Genomic DNA, 12,683 nt, shown 5'->3' with positions numbered 1-12,683 from the left:
AAATTGCTCCTAATATAAATTGGTATAGGTATCAATGCAATTTGTGCTAATGTGCAATAGCTCTCATGGAAATATAGATGCAATGTTTCATTTGTTCTTAAAGAAATTTCTAAGCATTTCTATGTAATCTATTGCCATTTAATTTGGTCCTCTAAACAATGCAGGCTCATCTTCACAATGGATTATTTGTGCTATGTGGCTTGCCTTTATCTACTTTTTTATGTCCTCGACATTATCTATGACATATAAAAAGAAGTAGAACATACTCATATTATAAAGGTTTTATAGCAAGAGAAATTAATAAAACCTTACTTACACTCATACACATTTTGATAAAAAGTGTTCCCTTTATAGGTTGGTTTCATGTAAATTGAGTGGTCATTTTATAAAGTGTGCCATAAACCTTCTAGATGTTTATGCGTGGTGGTTTATGGTGGCAAGATTTCTATAAGCTTCAAGGTTTCTAGCTTTAGCTCTGTTTAAGCTTCTATCACCAACTTCAAGTTTTTCATAAGCTTCAGCTATCACCTGAGTATGTTCAAAAGAACAATCATTGACATTTCACATGGAATATATCATGATTTAGTGGATTTAGTAGGAGATTAATCTTTTCCATTTTTCTCACGCCTTTTGAGTATACATTAATTGTAAATGGTTCTTCATTAGAAATGATATTACTAGTGCAGTAGTTTTGTTATAGTCAAATTTAATTTTCATATTATTGTTGCAAGGGCTAGGCATTACACTATTTTTGTAAGTATTTGAAATGGAAGCAAAATCTCTTGAGGATGATATTAATGACGCTCATGAGTTGGTCCTTAAAACTAGCTAAATTCAAATAGATTATCTCAGCTCTCCGACTATCTTACCTTCAAGGGTCACTAGGTTCATTAGTGCTATAAATAATGGATAGTCATTTCATTTGTTTAATTAACTCACCTACATTATTGTGTCATTGAGTATCATAACCAAGCTATTTCTATTACTACAACCCTAATATCTTCTCCTTAATCTCATTCTCACTGGTGTGAAATGAATTACATTGCATCTTAATTTACTAATGTTTGTAAGGCGTCCCAGCTCTAAACTCAACCAATAAATAATTTAATAAATAAAATAGCATAAATAGTTATAATGTCTAAAGAACAATGGGTAAATATTATCTCTAATTATTTAAATTATAATTAATTAAGGAAATGTATGAATCAATCACTACTAAAAAAAATTATGATTTTGCATCGGATATTGGCAATGGAATGCATCTGATGTTGCAACAGAATTGTCATGTCTTTGTGATGGAATCAAAAATTTAACATGGATTTTGTGACGAGGAAATAATGTGTCACAAAAAATAGTGGGAGTAATTTTGTGATAGAATTTCGATCAATTTTATCACATAATTGCAACAAATTTGCAACAACACAAATTTCCAATACAAAAAATGGAGGGAAGTGGGTGAGAGATCTTTGAGATAGATTTGCAATGGATTGAGTCAGTGCAAATGGTTTTAGCAAAGACATTACAGACTTTTTGCAAATAGAATTTGTATTTGAATATAATTATCACAGATTTATGACGGATTTTAATTTTATATTATTTTCTTAATTTTCTATTAATTGGGTTGAACTTTTCAATTTATATTATTTTGACTTTTTAGAGTTATTAAATCTTTTTATATCAATGTGTTCAAACTCGGATTGGCCTATCGGGCCATGTTAAACTGGACATTATACAAGAAAACAAGCATTTCATGGCAGTTTTAATTAAACCACCGCTAATTGCAAGTTATCACCCTTTTTTATATTTTCTCTATTTATTTTTATTTTTCTTCTCATTGACATTATGCTCATTAAATTGCATCGAATTCACATCACTATTAAAAAAATTAATTAATATTTCATCAATCATTAGTTAAATAAATAATGATCTTACACCAGAATTGTTCTTCTATATCTCCCTTAAAACACATCAGTCTGCTTCAACTTCAAGGGTGTACTCCTTGCATGCCCCTCACTTTGTAACTTCAAGGGTGTCCTCCTTGTGATGCAAAGGTATCCCTTTGAGGCATGCAACAAATGGACCAATAAAGTTGAGGCTTTTTGATTCTAGTGATTGTTCTTTTTCCAACTCAATCTTTTCTGCCCTAGGAGCTACAAGAATCCAAACAAATGATTGAGTAATGCAAGCGAAATTCATTGTTGTGTTCCAACTAAATATTTTAACAAACTAATTAACCTAATCAGTATACTCCCAAAAACAATACAACCTAGAACCATTAATAATTTGTATGGAGGACTCAGATATTTTTGGTAATTATATAATTAATAGATACATTAATTATATATTATTAATCATTATAATTAATATATATATATATATATATATATATATATATATACATTTAAATTTAAAATTAAAATGTAGAGTTAGTCTTAATTATAAGAAATAGAGAAACAATGTATATATGCATACCGACAAATAATTATTATATCTACGAAATGATCATATAATTTTCATTACAATTTGTATGATTGATAATTTACTTGTACATTTTTATTTTGTTCAAAATAATTTATTTTTAATAATTATTCTTAGTGCTGATTAATAATATAAATAATAATTTATCAAATAAAATATTATAATTTTTATTTTAATGTGAGTATTTATAAATTATTTAATTAATTTTAAGATGAATGAATATAATTATATTAATTGTAATATATATATAGTTATTACATATAATAACATATACTTAATTTTAATTTATATAATTAATAATAGACATTTACATTTTTGCTCAAATAATTAACTTTTAATTATTATTCATATAGATTAATAATATAAACAAATAATTTATCCAAAAAAATAATTGCAAATTATTTTTAATTTTTATTTATAAAATATTTATTATATATTTGGTTTTTTTCAATATTTATATTACAAAAATTATTTTGTATGGTTTAAAAGAAAAAAAACTCTTTTTTTTTAAGAAAAAACCCCAAAGTTCTTAACCCTATAGCCCATGCCCTATAATTTCTCTCCTTCATTTTCCTATCTTTGTCACTTCCAAGTATCAATCAGCTCTCATTAATTCCATCACCAAACCCCACTTTATTGTACCCGGTCATTATTTGGACCTCAGGTCTCGTTAGGTTCTTCTACATGCATTAGGGATAAAATAGTCATTTTGCACTAGTCAAATTCTTACATGCTTGCACAGTGGCTTCTGTGCGAAATCCAGCCAAAATCAGGGGCAATTGGATCATTTGAACCCTTCTTTATTCATTCTTTTAATAAGGGCAAACTGTTAATTTGCCATTTCCTTAAAATAAACTAAGAGAGAAAACCCCTTACTTGGTGGTCTTCTTCTCCTTCTTTCTTATTTCTTTCTTCTTCTTCAGCTGAAAACTCCTTCACCCTTAATCTTTTTTGGAATTGATTCCGACAAATCAACGCCCAAAAACTAGCTCTCACTTGCTCTTGAGTTTAGTACCTAAGTTTTAACCTTGTATTTTTCTTGTATTTTCATTGCATTTATTATTTGAAAACCTAGGTTGAAATAATAGATTATACCATATTTTGTGTGAAATTTTGGGCTTAAAATGGAGCCCTTGATCCTATCATTTGTTATCCTTGATGCTTGTAAGGAAATTCTAGTATTTGATGTTGTAAATTGGAGAGAAACTCCATTGTTAGGGTCGGGGTTACTATAATAGTTTCATAGTTACTATAGCCATCGTAATTCTTTAACTTCTTTCATCCAAAATGAACCTCTTCATACTTGGATTTCATTAGAATTGGTTTTACTTCAGTTTAAGGTCTTTTGGGTCCAAAATGACATCATTTTGCACTATAACCCTAGTGCTGCATGTTCGACATGTAATCTCTCATACTCATGCATTTTAGTTTTTCATTCTTATATTCATTGCTTCTTGGATTCCTTACTTGTGGCTAGGTGGTGAAACATCTTCTAAGGGGAAGGAAATCGCCAAAGAGTGAACTCATCTCGAGGCGAGATGACTTGTTTTGTGAGTGGTTGATTTGCAGTTGCATAGTCTTAATAAGAGTAGTATTGTATTTATTTATTTGTTTTATACCCTATACCCTATATTCTATATCAGATCGTAATTCATTTTCATTATGAAGGATGAATTTATTTGAATTGTTTGAGTTTATATATTTGAATATATGAATTTGTGGTTGTATCTTGCAACAACTAAGAATTTTTATACGTGTTTATTTTGAAAGAAGTATTCTAGTATGCATATGTATTTACATTCCAAGTGAATATGGTTTGATGTGTATTTATTTATTTAGCCATTGTATGATGGATAATGGATTTCTTCAGTTGGACATTGGAAATACTTATCTTTATGTGTTTGACTTTGATGGTGACTATGTACCATGGCCCGACCTCAGACTTTGGTCTGACACTACAATGGGGGTCCCACGAGCCAACCTAATGGGATGCGTCTTTGTCAACCATGTGTTTACCCTTGGTCAAGAGGTGAGTAAACCCATTGATAGGGGTTCAGAAAATGTGATACCTTTATTTATGTGAGAGACCCAGGATTACCATATGGGGATCTCAATGGCCAACACCAAAGGAGGCAGCATTTTGAATTTTAAAAATTTTAAAATAGCTTGGTGGTCCTATATCTAATCATGATCACGATTAATTAGCTCGGGAATTATTTGAGGCCAACCTATGATTTTGACTTGTGTTTAATGTGTTAAAGATTTTATTTTTGTGTATTACTAATAACTCATGTTTTAATTATTGAGTGGTTGAATTCTTGAAAAATATTTTAAATATTATTATTAGTATGATGATTACTGTTTGAGAGGTTTTATTACTTTGTTATGTTTATTCTGTTACCACTCACTGGGTAACACTTATTACTTACCACTCTCTCTCAGATTGCGACATTAGACTTAGTTATGCTGGGCAGCCATTAGAGTGACTTGTCTCTCCTCTCCACTAGACCTGATTTCTATGTTCTGTTGTTGCATTTGTACTCTTTGTATTATGGTTATATTTTAAACCATGACTTGTATTTTTGTTGATTTTTCCTGTATTTTAGGTCCCCATTGTAGGGGAACCCTATTATACTTTTACTATTGAGTTTGTCTTTTTCTTTCCGTAAGATTAGGATGAGGTATAACCCTTCCCTTGATGTCGTGGCAATTGCCACGCGCCCGGCTAGAGTCGGACCGTGACACAAGTCCACCCCTCATCTTCTCTAAATCTCTGGAAACCTTTCTCTTTTAGCAAGGTACAGTGATTCATCACGACTCATTTTTCTCCTTTCCATGATTTCTATGAATTTTGTTTGATTTGTTTCATTCTTGTGGGAAAAAATCAGAGGATAGGAGACTTCTTTGCTATCATCTAGCATGAATGATTCTTAGAAGGTATTTGTATCACAATTTGATCCTAATTTTCACATTATTCCCATATTATTAAATTCAATAGTAGTTTATCCAAATTCCAAGAAAATATATCTTATCTTGAGGGTAGGTCTTACTTTTCTTGCTTAAGATACAGAGTTAAGGTGGCATCCTTAAAGTTTTTAATGTAATGATTCCATTGTTGAAAATAACACTTTCATTATATGCCTATGTTGTCCATATTTTGTAGTTTATCAATAATTATTGATTTATTACTAGTAATATTACAATATTTAGGATGGGTTTCAAGTCTTGAGACTGATTCCAAACTTTTTCCTAGCTATGTTTTTCAAGTTTCTTTTGATAACACTACTTTTTTTTTCCCAGATTACCTCATAGTGGTTGTACATTTTGATGCACCTATTGTGAAGAAGTCTCTACAAACTTTAAAACCTCATAACCAGTTTCAATTTCCTTCTTGGTGCATCTCTAACCTGATCCCCTGCTAATGTTATATTTCGCATGGTTTGGACAACATTTTTTGGGTTAAAGATTTGTTTTTAATGTCAGATTTTTGTCATTTAATAGTAAACTATACTTAAATACCTATTAAAACTAAAACCTTGATGCTTGTAAAATATGATTAATGATATCTTCATCGATAGAAATAATAAAAATGTAATAAAAATGTGTTTTAATTGTTGTTGTTGTTGTTGTTGTTGTTGTTGTTGTTGTTGTTGTTGTTGTTGTTGTTGTTGTTGTGTTTAGATACATCAATTTTGTGCTATAGATGATGATAAGATCATATCTTTATAATGTCAATTTATTGTGATTTATTAGTTTTCTATTATAATATACTTATGTAGACTAACTTATAAATGATGATAAGATGGTGTATGTACTATTTAATTCTATCTGATGTATAACCTTTTAGATCATGTTATCGAGCTTTATTTCATATGAATGAAATAGCTACCATCTCTCTACTTGCACCATGGTAGTTTTCTTTCTTTTTTTGTTGTCATGAAGAAATATGTTGAGTTCCATATAGCTTGGGTCTGCTTCATTGTAGGTTCATCATTAATTAGATGCCATAACATTTGTTGAAGTTCATGCAAGAAACATCTTTATCAATACAAGACTAAATAATAATCAAGAGGACACATGGATGAATATCTATATTAGGTAGTTCTTTTATGATATGCAGTTATGGAATTTGTTGCACAGCATCTTCTTTGGTTCAGAAATAGATCAGTGTGTAGTTTGAGTCTCTTGTAGTATTTATGAATTCCTAGGCAATAACAATAACTACTTAGGTGTACAAGCGAAGGTATTTTAGATTTCACTTTAGTATTTAAGTCATCAATAATAAACTTATCCAAAATGGTATTATCGTGATTGATAGCTGTGAGTTCATTATCTAGAAAATTTATGGATATGCTGCTAAATATCATATAGAGAAGGTGTTGTTGATTAATCAAATCCATTGGATTCAAGAAACAGATAAATGAATTGGAGGACCACAGTCAGGGTGCCCACCAATCTTTTGATATCTTCTACATAAGTCTTTCTTCAGCTTTCGCAGTTGTTTTGTACTTAGATTCCACAAATGATTTTCCCTTTTGATTGAAATTTCACTCGTTCTACTAGCTGGAGACAACAACCATAAACTACTCTTATTTTTTCTCTTGAATTGAATCTTGCTCAAGACAATGCTTCAAAGTTCTAGATTTATGTCAATTTCTCAATAAATCAATTGGGCTCCATTTTGTACCAATTAGTGCAACATAAAATGTTAGTTGTAATTGTAACACTTTCATAATGTGAGGTGTGGATCAAGTGGATTCGTGTAGTGTGGTCATTGTCATGAATTTATTCTAATAGTTGTTTTTATTAAATCTTACTTTCTTTAAATAGTTCAAAAATGGAATGGCATTAGGTTCTTAGGAGGTTTGCATTATAGGACCAAGGTGTTGGAATTTGAAAAGGTAGCATCTTCAATTTGTGTGTGAAACTAGGTAATCAAATTGCCTTTGAGATGCATATACTCTATTGGTCAACTATAATGGCATTGCTTATGAATTTAATATGGTTCGACAATAGAAGAACACTAAAATTTTCCTTTTTCTGTGATATTATGAATGGGAAAGTTGATATCTATATTATTTAATGTTGTCTTGCTATGTACTCAAGAACTTATCTATTGTTAATGCTATAGTCTATGTTTTTCTGAGAGTCTGTTACATGGGAAAAAAAACTCAAGTTTGGATTTCTCTATTATTTCTCTTGAGATACCTACTTTAGAAAAACTGGTTTGAAGCAGTCATTTGGTTTATTTAAAGATTTAGAGTGCTTTATCCAACAAGGTCCTGTTATTCCACAATAAAGTTCTCATAGGATTACCTGTGCTCATTACCTTGAGGAATTAGTTGAAAAAAGTGTGTCATCCACTAAAAGAAAAGTACCTAATTGGCATGGTAAAATTGGCATGGAAATAAGTTTAAAAACCATGCCAAACTAACTTTGGCACCTTATTTGGCATGAAGAAATAGCCGTGCCTATAGCATTGGTGACAAATATATTTTGGAATAGTTCTTTTACTATTATTGTTACACCCCGACTCACAGTTAGGCACAGAACAACTGTCGTGTTAATCCGAGTGGGGTGAACAACACTTTCCCTGAATTAACGCAAGGCTAACAAAGAACTTAAGCAAACCTATATTGGATTACAGCTAGGGAAAACGCCAAATAAAAATTAGAAAGAATACAATAGATAGTTATATATATTAAAAAAAAAAATGCAACTACACAATGTGATATATACATCTCAAATATACAATCCAGTGGATCCAATCAATACAAAGATGTATAATATACAATATGCTCTAAAAGATGCACATACCCAACTTAAAACAACACACAAGCAGCTACCCAACACAGGGAAAGACCGCACACACCGCTAAACCTAAGGAAGGGAAAAGAAGAGTGATGAGTAATGCTATTACTCAGTGAGTGAATAAGCCACATGATTTAAAAGAATCAAAATGAAACCATTGAGTATGATTAGAGCTATAGCAATAATACTCAACCTACTTTTAGCTTTAAAACATGTATAGTTAAAATCAAATTCAAAAACAAATTAATACACTACACCAAAAGAGTGCTTTTGAGGCGGTTGTCAAGCCCTATAGAGGTGGTTTTAACTGCCTCTATAAGTATAGTGCTGGTTTTTTCACCCGCCTCGTATCAAGCCGGCTCTACACTTTAGAGCCGATTTGTACAAACCGTTGGGGCAAGTTTTATCTATAGAAGCGGTTTTTAATAAAAAGAGTAGAGGTGGTTTTAACCGCCTCTAAAAATTATAAGTGGTAGAGGCGGTTATAACCGCCTCTATAGCTATTAAGTTTTCATCACTCTTTAATAGCTTTTAGAGGTGGTTATAACAGTCTCTATAGCTATTAAGTTTTCATTACTCTTTAATAGTTTTAGAGGCGGTTATAACCCGCCTCTATAACTAATAATTTCTTATACTCCTCAATAGTTGTAGAGGTGATTATAACCTCCTTTATAACTAATAATTTTTATCACTCAAAAGTTTTAGAGGCGGTTATAACCGCCTCTAAAAATGTATAAATGTATAAAAAAATGATTAGCTATAGAGGCGGTTATAACCACCTCTAAATTTGTTCATTAATTGAATTAAATTAAATTTTTAATTTATTTTTCATACTAATAATAAATAAATTTGTTTAACTCCGTAAATCAAAAAAACATGAATATTTCAATACCTTCAAAAAGCATTATAATTCAATTTTTATTGACTTTTATTGACAAGTGCAATATATTTTAATTAATAACAAAATGTAAAAATTTTTACATTATTTATCTACTTTTATTACAATTTTTTTTTTTGCTTAATTGCACAAAGTAAAAAGTTTCGTGTATCCTCTTAATTTTTAATCCTCTCGATCTTTAACCATGAATTCTCCTGCAAAAGTAGACAAACATTATTAAATAAAGACCTATAATTATATTTAAAATCAAATAAAAAAAATATTAAATAATAAATTATAAAATCCATACCATGAATTTGGAAAAAGGAAAACATGCTAATGTGATGCTATCCATTAGACACTTACTCAACCTTCAAATTGCAATAAGAACAGTGGTGGTCTCCTTTGTGATCACATTCTCTAATTGTTAGTGGAGAAGAGGCACCACAAAATACTCATAAAGGTTCACTGATGATGGATCAACTCCAATAAACACTACATTGTGCCTATAGTTAAAGCATGAGGATATTTAAAACTCAAAAATAAACAACACTCAATGAGAACCACAAAACAGAAGACATTTTATTAAAAAAACAAAACAAAACAGAAGACATATAAATCATATAACAGAGCTGCGCAACTTGGAACTGATATGACTGCATTGTGCTACCCACCAGAATGAGTAGCTTGCTTAGAACTTACGAAATACAATGCTAACAAGGCTTAAATCACTAAATAAATACCAACAAATGAAATGGAAATCATAGTTTTAAAACTCTAGCAAACAGCATAAAGCCTTAGATATCAATTGATGTTAAATATTGTGTTCGATTCCCCAAGTAGTTTCCCCGGACAAATTATTATAAACACTACAAATATCAAAAAGTCAATTATTTTTAACCATGCTTAAATGCAAATGATACATGAACCCATTTTGCTTAAATCTGAGTCATGCACATTCTATTATATATAGTCAAACTAGTCTCTACCTGTGTGAGTAGATGATCTATACAAACCACAACTGTTTCCTCCAAGTAAAGTTTTGGTCTTGAACAAAAAGGCTCTATGCCATGACAATCCAACTTCCAAGTAAAGCAAGAGGAAGAACAAGTGTTCAGAGAAGTTCACAATTCATAACTTCTGACTACCCACCTTCTTAGCATATCATTAGCATCAACAACATGACATCTCATGTTATCACCTCCAAGATCAATAATCTTTAGAATGAAACCTCTCGATAATCGGACAAATTATGTTGTTCTACATTGTAAAAACAATAGATGCCACTCTCCTCCTCAAGGTTTTTCATGCTGAATTTATTCTCTCAAGGTTGCCTAAATCAAATAAGTAAAAAAATTTGTTTCAAGTTATGAAGATCAAAGCAGAACAATAAAGATTTCAATATCATAATATAAATCATAGGAATTTAAATAAAAAAAAATCCACTGCTCGCTCGTAATGAACTCCCAAACAAAATCATTGCAAATTCTCTCCTAAATTATTGATCATGAGCACCTTTGCATTAATCACTAGCTATAGTGATGAGACAAACGTCCATGTGTTGCCAATAAATAGCTTTTTATTATCATTAAACCAATGTTGTCATCTTACTTAAAAGTTTCATTTTATCACGTAACTAGTCATACTTTACAAGAGATCCAAAGTCCAAACAAAGCCAAGGATTTTTATTCATCGATGTCAATCATCTCCGTGAGTCAAATGCCACAATTAATTAGCAATTTAGCAACAACAAGCTTCTCTCAAACAAAAATTAAACTAATCAAAAGTCAATTTACAAACAACTATTCTAGTATGTTATAAACATATAAGTTAACGAGATATTCAAAGAAATCACCATCATGATTATATTTTTCAGATCAAGATTATTTCTTCATTTTTTTAACTTAGTCACCCCCACAAAAATATTAGTTGAGAATTTTACAACTAATATAACTCAACTTTCACTAGAGATTAAGCATAAGGCCATTTAAAAATCCACTAGAATCACACTATCAAGATTGAAACTTCATCGTAACTATGGGAGGTTTTTTTCCTTGGTCCCCCTAGCAATAGAACACCAATGGGAGTTTTTTTCTTCAGCTTCCACGACCTGAGATTTATACAAAAGAATGAAAGATAAGGAACACCAATGAGAAACCTTGGAACAACAGTTGATTTTGAGATGCATCATAGAATCTTAACGGATAGACAATATCTTCCAGAGAAGAATATGAAGATATTTGAAGAAAAACACAAACCTTGAGCGTAACTCAATCGCCAAGAGGCTTGAGATCTTTGACATCATCGATGATCAAGAATACCAACAATATCATCCTCCTTTAACAATATATGGTCAGGCCCTTCCAACTATGTTCCAGCATACTTGGAGTATACAACTTGGGCTCTGGTCTATTACATTAAAGGTTATAGATAGTCAACCCTTTAAAAGACAACACACTTTAGATTTATAAATTTGCAAAGAAAACAAAACATAAAACTAAAAGGAGATGTTGTAAATTTTCAGAAATCACACAGAGCTAATCACAGCTGAACCTAACTAATAAGATTGTTAAGCAATGTGAAAAAGAGGGACCATCCTTTCATTCTCATAAGGGAATAGCAATTGTCAAGTGAGAAAACAAACTTCAGTGTCAGATATGGAGTGACAGAATGATAGACTGGTCCATAATGAGGGGCAAAAGCAAAATAGAGGTACCTTATTTCTGTGTCTTCGGATTCTGCACTTCCTCTTCATCCTGGAAAAAAGGTGATGGAAACACAGAAGTTTAGCAGGGCCACAATCTCATAAGAGAAGAATATATATGCTTGGCCTTGAATCAATCCAAATGAACTAAAACATGCAGGTTCATTGTCTCGTACCACTTTTTATCATTGAATCATCTTCTGGAAAACCCTCTATAAGGTTTCACTAAAACCACTCATTTTATCCCATCATTACCAAACCCTACATCATAAAAACCAAACATTTATTATCTGTCGGAAAGAATAAAATAGCAATCACATCATCAAAGAGGAAAAAAAATAGCAGCTGTATAACAACCTTGAGATGAGATGCTAATAAGATATAGTTTGTCTCTACTATATACATACAAATCATAAAAAAAAACAGAGAGACTATAGAAAGAAATAATTCAAAAGCCTAAGTAAAATCACATCAGCATCATTTAAAATCATTCCAAGGACAAGCAAAATCTTTAGCTCTCATTCTTTTTTTTTACGCAAACTCTCTTATGCAAGACTTCAACATGGACTGGCTATGGCCGCAATGGTTACCCTGCGGCAACACAAGCAACAAAACATCTTGCTTTCAGCCATGCAACCAAGTGTTGTGGCTAATTTCCTGGTCAAAATGAGAAGCAATGTAGACTCACCTCATCAGGTGTTGGTATGACTACACTTGCCAACCAAGCATGCTGTTGTACTCTTTCCCATGCCACTACAAAAATGGGCAAGAATGTCAATGCTTTAGATAATCCATTAGAAGTGCCCATTAAAG

General features: G+C 31.1%; 1 long non-coding RNA gene across 1 annotated transcript; it reads right to left on the bottom strand.

The window, feature by feature from the left end:
• Positions 1-11,496: 11,496 nt before the first annotated feature.
• LOC120275418 lies at positions 11,497-12,106 on the bottom strand. The gene is made up of 3 exons (XR_005541105.1): positions 12,047-12,106; positions 11,883-11,922; positions 11,497-11,575 (listed from the first exon to the last, which is right to left on the bottom strand). It is a non-coding gene; the product is annotated as an uncharacterized LOC120275418 (long non-coding RNA).
• Positions 12,107-12,683: the final 577 nt, after the last annotated feature.

Source organism: Dioscorea cayenensis, chromosome 14, assembly GCF_009730915.1.
Source record: "Dioscorea cayenensis subsp. rotundata cultivar TDr96_F1 chromosome 14, TDr96_F1_v2_PseudoChromosome.rev07_lg8_w22 25.fasta, whole genome shotgun sequence".
Taxonomy (NCBI): domain Eukaryota; kingdom Viridiplantae; phylum Streptophyta; class Magnoliopsida; order Dioscoreales; family Dioscoreaceae; genus Dioscorea; species Dioscorea cayenensis.
The sequence above is the reverse complement of the archived record's forward strand: the minus strand, read 5'-3'. Positions and strand labels throughout refer to the sequence as shown.